The 7,500-nt window shown below is 48.1% G+C and overlaps 1 pseudogene; it reads left to right on the top strand.

Annotated features, from left to right (window-relative positions):
• The window catches only part of LOC111951711 (regulating synaptic membrane exocytosis protein 1-like), an 80,028-nt pseudogene that overhangs the window by 29,803 nt on the left and 42,725 nt on the right, over positions 1-7,500 (top strand).

Here is a 7,500-nt window from a genome sequence, read left to right as displayed (position 1 = left end):
CACTAGACCACAGAGTGTAACATTACATACCATTAGGTAGTACTCCGGACATGCCTTTTACACCATACAGCACTCTTACAGTTATGTCCAGTTTCAAACCTTACATGCCCTTGGCCCCATTCCCTCAATGGAGCTGCCAAACCATCCCTTTATTGGTATTTGGCTCAGTGGTGCTTTGGCCTTCCAACAGTTCTTGAGAGTAGTGTAGACACTAGTATCCACCAACCCCCCTACAGCACAGTACAACAGCACTAACTCTAATGAGGCTTTGGCAGTACAAGCTGTACCTGAGTAGCATGTGTAAGCCCTGTGTATGACCTGTGTAGCCCTATGCATTCACTACATAGCCTGGAGTGTAGGTTGTGAGGACTCTGCATATTGTTTGTGTTGCCCCAATGTCTAACCTATGCTGCCCTCTGTATCTGTTTGAAGCCCCAGATGGGGTTCGAAAAAAGAGAAAGCTCCTACGTTGAGACTATTTATCCCCTATGTATGGCCTATGTCTGTATGTAGTCACTGTTTATAGCTTGCGTAGTCTATATATGGTGTGGCTAATGATAAGCAGTGGCCATTATCTACAGCAAGTGTCCCCAATTACATTCAGCCGTGGGCCGATTTTTCCTTGTGTGGATGGTCAGTTGGCCGGAATTTAGTTCTACCTAATTCCTAGTGATTTTACAGTGTTTTAAGTCCAACATTGAACATTAAAAAAAAATACAAATACATTTGGCAGATCTACAATGATGGCGGATCTCATGGTGAAATCTGTGTTTGTGCGTAAGCCAAGTGTTTCTCACAGAAAACATTTTTGAAGTCTGATTTATCTCCCAAGAGAGTATGCACTCTCTCCCCCTCCCCTCTCTTTCTCTTTCCTTCTCATTGTAACATCCTAGGCTATGTTTTTAGAATGTAGTCACATCAGTGTTTGAGACTCTCAGGGTAGCGTTCAGTGTGTACACCAAGTGTCTCTCCCTGCAGCAGTTTGGCTGAGATACAGAAACACACATCCATGTGTCATCTCCTCTGAACGCAACAGCACCTCGTGATTACTATTGATCTCAGTCTCTAGTCTCACTCCGCTCCGCCATTCATTCACTTCATTGAAATGTCTCATTGACTGGGACCTGAGACAGAGCTATCTCTCGGGTTCCTCCTGTTGTGTCACACGTATAGATACAAGCCATACGTACATTATCACATTTGATGAAGCCTATATTTTGCATATTATATCAAATGAACCTGAAGGAACCAGTATATTTCGGATCAATTTAAATTAACCCAAATTTCTTCAATTAAATAAACAGATTGGCTGCAAAAGACTACTCATAGTTTCTCTATGATTAAATCTGTCCAGGAGCCCCTCCATCCCTGTGGCCAGTACCAGGTGAGATTGAACCAACACACCGCAGTACAGAGACATCTAGTGGAGACAGGCAGAAGTACAGTAGACTTCCTGTCCTCTATAGCATTACAGTAGTACTTTCAAGTTTCAAGTTTCATTAGTCGAATGTACAGGATACACATGGTATAAACAATCATCAATTGTTGATGATGATTACTTACAGAAATGATTACTTACAGATTCCTTCTCGACAATGCAACAAAAATAAATAATAAAACGTAACAATATGAACATAAAGTAAATGGCTCAGTAGAATAGAATAAACATGTCAGCATAAGTCAATCAATCAATCAATCAAATGTATTTATAAAGCCCTTCTTACATCAGCTGATGTCTCAATGTGCTGCACAGAAACCCAGCCTAAAACCCCAAATCTAGCAAGGCATGCAGGTGTAAGAATGCACGAGTGGCTAGTGAAAACTCGCACTTAGAAAGGGCCAGAAAACCCTGACCTACCTAGGAAGAAACCTAGAGAGAACCAGGCTATGGGGGTGGACCAGTCTCTCTTCTGAGCTGTCGCCGCGTGCGAAATCCCTATAACAGGAACATGGCCAAGATGTCAAATGTCATATCAGATGACCAGCAGGGTCAGATAATAATAATCACAGAGTTTACGAGGGTGCAACGAGTCAGACACGCTCAGGAGTAGATCAGTTGGCTTTTCATAGCCGATCATTCAGAGTATCTCATCAGCTACCTGCTGCTCTCTAGACCGAGTTGAAAAACAGCAGCGATCTGGGACAGTAGCACATCCTGTGAACAGGTTAGTGTTTCCATCAGCCGCCAGACAGAACAGTAGAAGAAACTGGAGCAGCAGCTAACGACAGGATTTGCCTGGGACAGCAAGGAGTCATCAGGCCAGGTAGTCCTGAGGCATGGTCCTAGGGCGCAGGTCCTCCGAGAGAAAGAAAGAGAGAGAGAGAGAGACCGGATAAGACAGGAGAAAATACTCCAGATATAACAGACTGACCCTAGCCCCCGACACATTAAACTATTGCAAGCATAAATATACATGGAGGCTGAGACCGCTGATATTTATAAGTACAAGATATAGAAGGCCCAATTTATGAATCCAATATTTACAACATGTATTAGGAAAGGGGATTGGGGGCAAGTGTTTACAATTGTGAGATTATTAACAATAGTAAATAAGAGTCTTGTAACAGCAGTTTTGTAACGGATCGTCTGTTGAATTAGGTATGTGACCAAAGCGCAGCGTGGTAAGTGGTCATGTTATTTTTATGTTAAACAGAACACTAAACCAAAATAACAAAGAAATGAACGAAAACAAAACAGGCCTGTCGGTGCTGCAACACAAAACAGAAAACAAACTACCCACAAAACACAGGTGGGAAAAGGCTACCGTAAGTTAGTTCTCAAGTCAGAGACAACGATAGACAGCAACCCCAACTCACGCCCTGTACCAAACCAAATAGAGACATAAAAAAGGATCTCTAAGGTCAGGCGGGACAAGTACCCCCCCCCCCCCCAAAGGTGCGGACTCCGGCCGTAAACCTAAACCTATAGGGGAGGGTCTGGTGGGCCATTTCATATCCGCTAGGTGTGTCGGCTCTGAGGTGCGGGACGTGGGACTGTTCCTCGCAGCGGGGCCCCGGCAGGTATGGGCGATCCTGGTAGCTAACCCGGACAGGAGTGGCAGACTCTGGCAGTTCCGGCCAGGAAGGCGCGACGTCTGGCAGCCTTCCCGACAGGAGGGAGACTCTGGAGCAGCTCCGGAACATGGAGGGAGCATCGGCAGCCCGGACAGGAGGGCACTACGGCAGCATCGGAACAGGAGGTGGACACTCTGGCAGCTCCGGACAGGAGGGACACTTCTGGCAGCTCTCCGACAGGAGGGAGAACATCTGGCAGCTACCGGGACAGGTCCAGGCACGTGGATATCACCTGGGCTGTGGTGAGCACTGCGAATTCTAGTAATAAAAAATATAATTATGGCTATGATTGTCTACCATTCATAGTGTGAAGGGAACAGGCAAGACCCAAAGTGAGTCACTAGCTGTCAGCAGGTCCTCAACAGGTGAGGGATGGATGGGTTTCCCTCAGGGGCAAGGGGCAGGTCTGACCAGGGCACGTTCACAATGACAGCTTAGACGTTATTGCGAGGCGGCCAACAAGCAATGCACTACCCCATAATCTACAGGCGGCTGCGTAGTAAGCCTAATCCGCACCACTCTTACACAAGGGTAAGGGATGAAAGAGTTGCCACAAAGGGATGAGTGCTGACCATGACCCACTCTAGTTGCCGGGCGACAGAAGCACACCCCAGAGCACACCTCCCCCGCGCCCAAGCACCCCGCCCGGATTCGCACACACCGGGCTAGCTGGCGGGAGCACTGGAGACCCTCTGGTGCCTATACAGCACTAAGCACCGCTCCTGCTAGGCAAACATCAGCACATGCAATCACCACCTATTGCCCGGCACGCTACGCGCTAAAGGGTGGACAGCTTACTGACTAAAGGCCATGCAGACTGGAATTACTCCTACGGCATAACATGCGCCGCCAATTCTACCTTCTGACACCTAGCCAAGACACGGCGCCAGGCGACACTTCACCGCGGCTCGTAGTGAAGCCGCCCATGGAGGCTCTAGTCACAACGACTACACAGCTGACGACAAAACCCAGCTGACACAGTGGCTGCACCAGCACACCACACACGAGCGCACAGCGCCACACCACAGCAACAGGCACACACACACACACACACACACAACAGACACACACACACACACGACACACCATCACCAGCAGCGAGCTACGAGCACCAGATGGCACACACGAACACACTGGCTCGAGAGTCAGACCTGCGATATCATCACCAGATCCAGTAGTACGTGCAAAGACACAACGTACCCTTCTGGGTTAGCCGTCTGCTATGTTGCCAAAAAGCCTACCTCCCTGATGTGTGATGTGTGTAGGATGCTGGTGGACTCAGGTGACATCAACTTGTGTGTGTGGTTTGTGTTGAGGATTCGCGGCTGTGGCTGTCTTGTGTTGAGGAGCGAATGGTGTATCCGATAACACGATGGCAGCTCTCGTCATAGCTCTCTCTCTGGCCGCAATCTCCCTAGTTCTGAACTGCCTTCACTGTCTCTGCTTCGCTCCCCCGCTCACCTCCAATTTCACCCCGACTGGCTCCTGGTCCATTCGCTCGCGTTGCCTGGTGGTCCGACCGCCCCTGTGGCTCCCCCCCTAAAAGTTGATAAGTAACTCTATTAGGTCCTGGCCAACAAATACGTGCTTTTGCCTCCTTTTAGGCTAAGCTGATGGGCAAGGTGTTTCGGTCGATTAGCCACACGAGGACATAGCTTAGCCTGTTCTTGACCTAGTATGGGGTTCCCGCCAACTTCCCCGAATACAGTTTGACTTAAAGGTCTATATAATGTAAGCAAAACGCTGCCTCTCGGGATGAATACTATGCCAGAGCATGCTACATGTCCTGGGCGATTGCCCAAACACATAGAAATTAGGAAAATCCATAGATATGCAGGCTGGCACATGAGTCATAACAGCTCACATACTGGGAGGGTAGATTTGTTGTTCACACATGGCTGCCTCACACAAAAACTCTTCACACAACGCCCTGACACCTCCAACCAAAAAGTAGAGAACGATCGAACTACAACTCAAGCGATACTCTAAAGGTCCAGCGACGACGACGTCAGATCTGACTACGATTGTGCATGTCAGTGCATTCTCTAGCACTGACTGTCACGCCCTACCTTACAGAAAAGGAAAATAAATCCCTCCTTCATGTCTCTATTTGGGTCATTTTTTGGCAGCGGCGTGGGAATGTTTGACGGTACCTTATCAGCTGGAGCATTCTATGGGGTTGGCCTGAAGCGGTGTGCGAGGCGAGGAGCGACCAGAACGCACGTCACGGGACTGTGTGTGCGAAGCAACTCGATCCGAAAAAACCACCATGTGTTGAGTGAGTGCATCCTTGGGCGATGAGTGTGACGTGTGAATGTGTGAGGCACAATTTAAAAAAATAAACACACTCAGTGTGAGTGAGAGACCATCCCAGCCGCACAGACACACATGCACACATGTACACACTCACAGATCATCCGGTCTAATGCACAGAAAAGCCTGTATTGGGAGGGGCGGCCGGGCTAAAACTTTGTCCTGGGGCGGTATCGAACCCACTGATGCCTTGTCAGAGGCGAACCCATATCGTCTTGGCCCAACACAACACACACACACACACACACACACACACACACAACACACACACACACACCACACACACACACACACACACACACACACACACACACACCACACACACCACCACACACACACACACACACACCACACACAACACCAGAAGGTAGCGCTTTTGCAACATCAGCAGAGACCCAAAGCTAAATTTATTTACACTATGGATCCGTTGTGTTTAACAGTCGATATGGCCCATAGTGTGTGATTGTGTTCGTTGTGTGTGTGAAACGCAATCCGCTGTCCGTCGCTGTGTGTGTGTGTGGTGTGTGGTGGTGTGTGATTGTGTGTGTGAACTGAGTGTGTTGTGTGTGGTGTGTGTGTTGTGTGTGTGTGTGTGTGTTTGTGTGTGTGTGTGTGCTAGTGTGTTTGTGTTTCTGCATGGAGGGTCGGGGATAGAATGGGGGGTTGTTTTTATCATATGTACTGTCACTAGTTGTGTGTGCATGTGTGTGTGTACGTGGTGGCCATTGTGTGTGTGATCGGGGGGGGGGTCTGGGTGTGCTTATGTACAGCCCCAATGGACACTCATCTCCTTTGTGGCACTCTTTCATCCTTACCTAGGATTTATAGCCCGCTGAATTATGGGTAGTGCATTGCTTGTTGCCGCCTCCATACGTCAAGCTGTCATTGTGAACGTGCCCTTGTCAGACCGCCCCCTTGCCCCTGGAGGGAAACCCCATCCATCTCACCTGTGAGGACACGCTGACAGCAGTGACTCACTACTCGTGGTCCTTGCCTGTTCCCTTCACACTAGTCAATGGAGACAAGATCATAGCCCATCACATTATAGCCCATCACATTATAGCACAGTACATTGTATAGATGGTGCAGGGGCCGGCTGGGTAGGCTAGAGCAGGGTTTTTCAATTCAGACTGTACACGTTTGTTCTAACCCAGCACTAACACACCCGGTTCAACTATTTGAGGGCTTGATGAGTAGTTGATAAATCAGGTGCATCCCTGTTCTCCACAGCCCCACCCAGAGGCTCTGATCACTTTTTGATTGGATGGTCATTAGCCAAATGATATAGCTGGTAATTAGTGTGATAATGAGCTAGTCACTGACCCCCCCCCTGTAGGAGGAAACCAGTCGGTCAACAGTCAGCCTTTTGACCTCTCAACCCCTATGAATCCAGTGATCCAGTGACTTTAGTCTTCTATCCTGAACTATCCTCTTTAGGAAACCAGCCAGTATAATGGCTATAATCCTCTTCCATTACTCTTAGAAAGACCTTTAGCGCAATTTACTTGGAAAGAAAATAACCCACATGTTGACACCACATGATCATTCAAATCCTTTACTGTCACAAATTCCATTTCTTCTTGTATCTAGATGTCGTTGCTATGTATGTTACTAGGGAATGAGCATTCTCTTTCATAATGTACTCTACTGTGGTAAAGCATTTAGTTCCACTATAGAGCCTGACCTTTTGTTGACCTTTCTCAGCTGTACCTGAAGACAGAGAATGGGGATTCCCTGGGTGGAATGTAACAACATGCGGTAACTATGGTTACAGAGTGTGTTAGTCTTTCCAGGATGCTGCTTCCCTCCTGACTCTCTAGCTCTCTCTCTAGCTCTCTGTCTCTGTCTCTGTCTCTCTCTGTCTCTCTCTGTCTCTCTCTAGCTCTCTGTCTCTGTCTCTCTGTCTCTAGCTCTCTGTCGCTAGCTCTCTGTCTCTCTCTCTGTCTCTCTGTCTCTGTCTCTCTCTGTCTCTCTCTGTCTCTAGCTCTCTGTCTCTCTTTCTCTCTGTCTCTAGCTCTATGTCTGTCTCTAGCTCTCTGTCTGGCTCTAGCTCTCTCTTTGTCTCTAGCTCTCTCTTTGTCTCTAGCTCTCTGTCTGTCTCTAGCTCTCTCT

The sequence above is a fragment of the Salvelinus sp. IW2-2015 genome, linkage group LG25 (assembly GCF_002910315.2).
Source record: "Salvelinus sp. IW2-2015 linkage group LG25, ASM291031v2, whole genome shotgun sequence".
Classification (NCBI taxonomy): domain Eukaryota; kingdom Metazoa; phylum Chordata; class Actinopteri; order Salmoniformes; family Salmonidae; genus Salvelinus; species Salvelinus sp. IW2-2015.
Note: the sequence above shows the minus strand (reverse complement) of the source record. Positions and strands in the feature narration are given on the sequence as shown.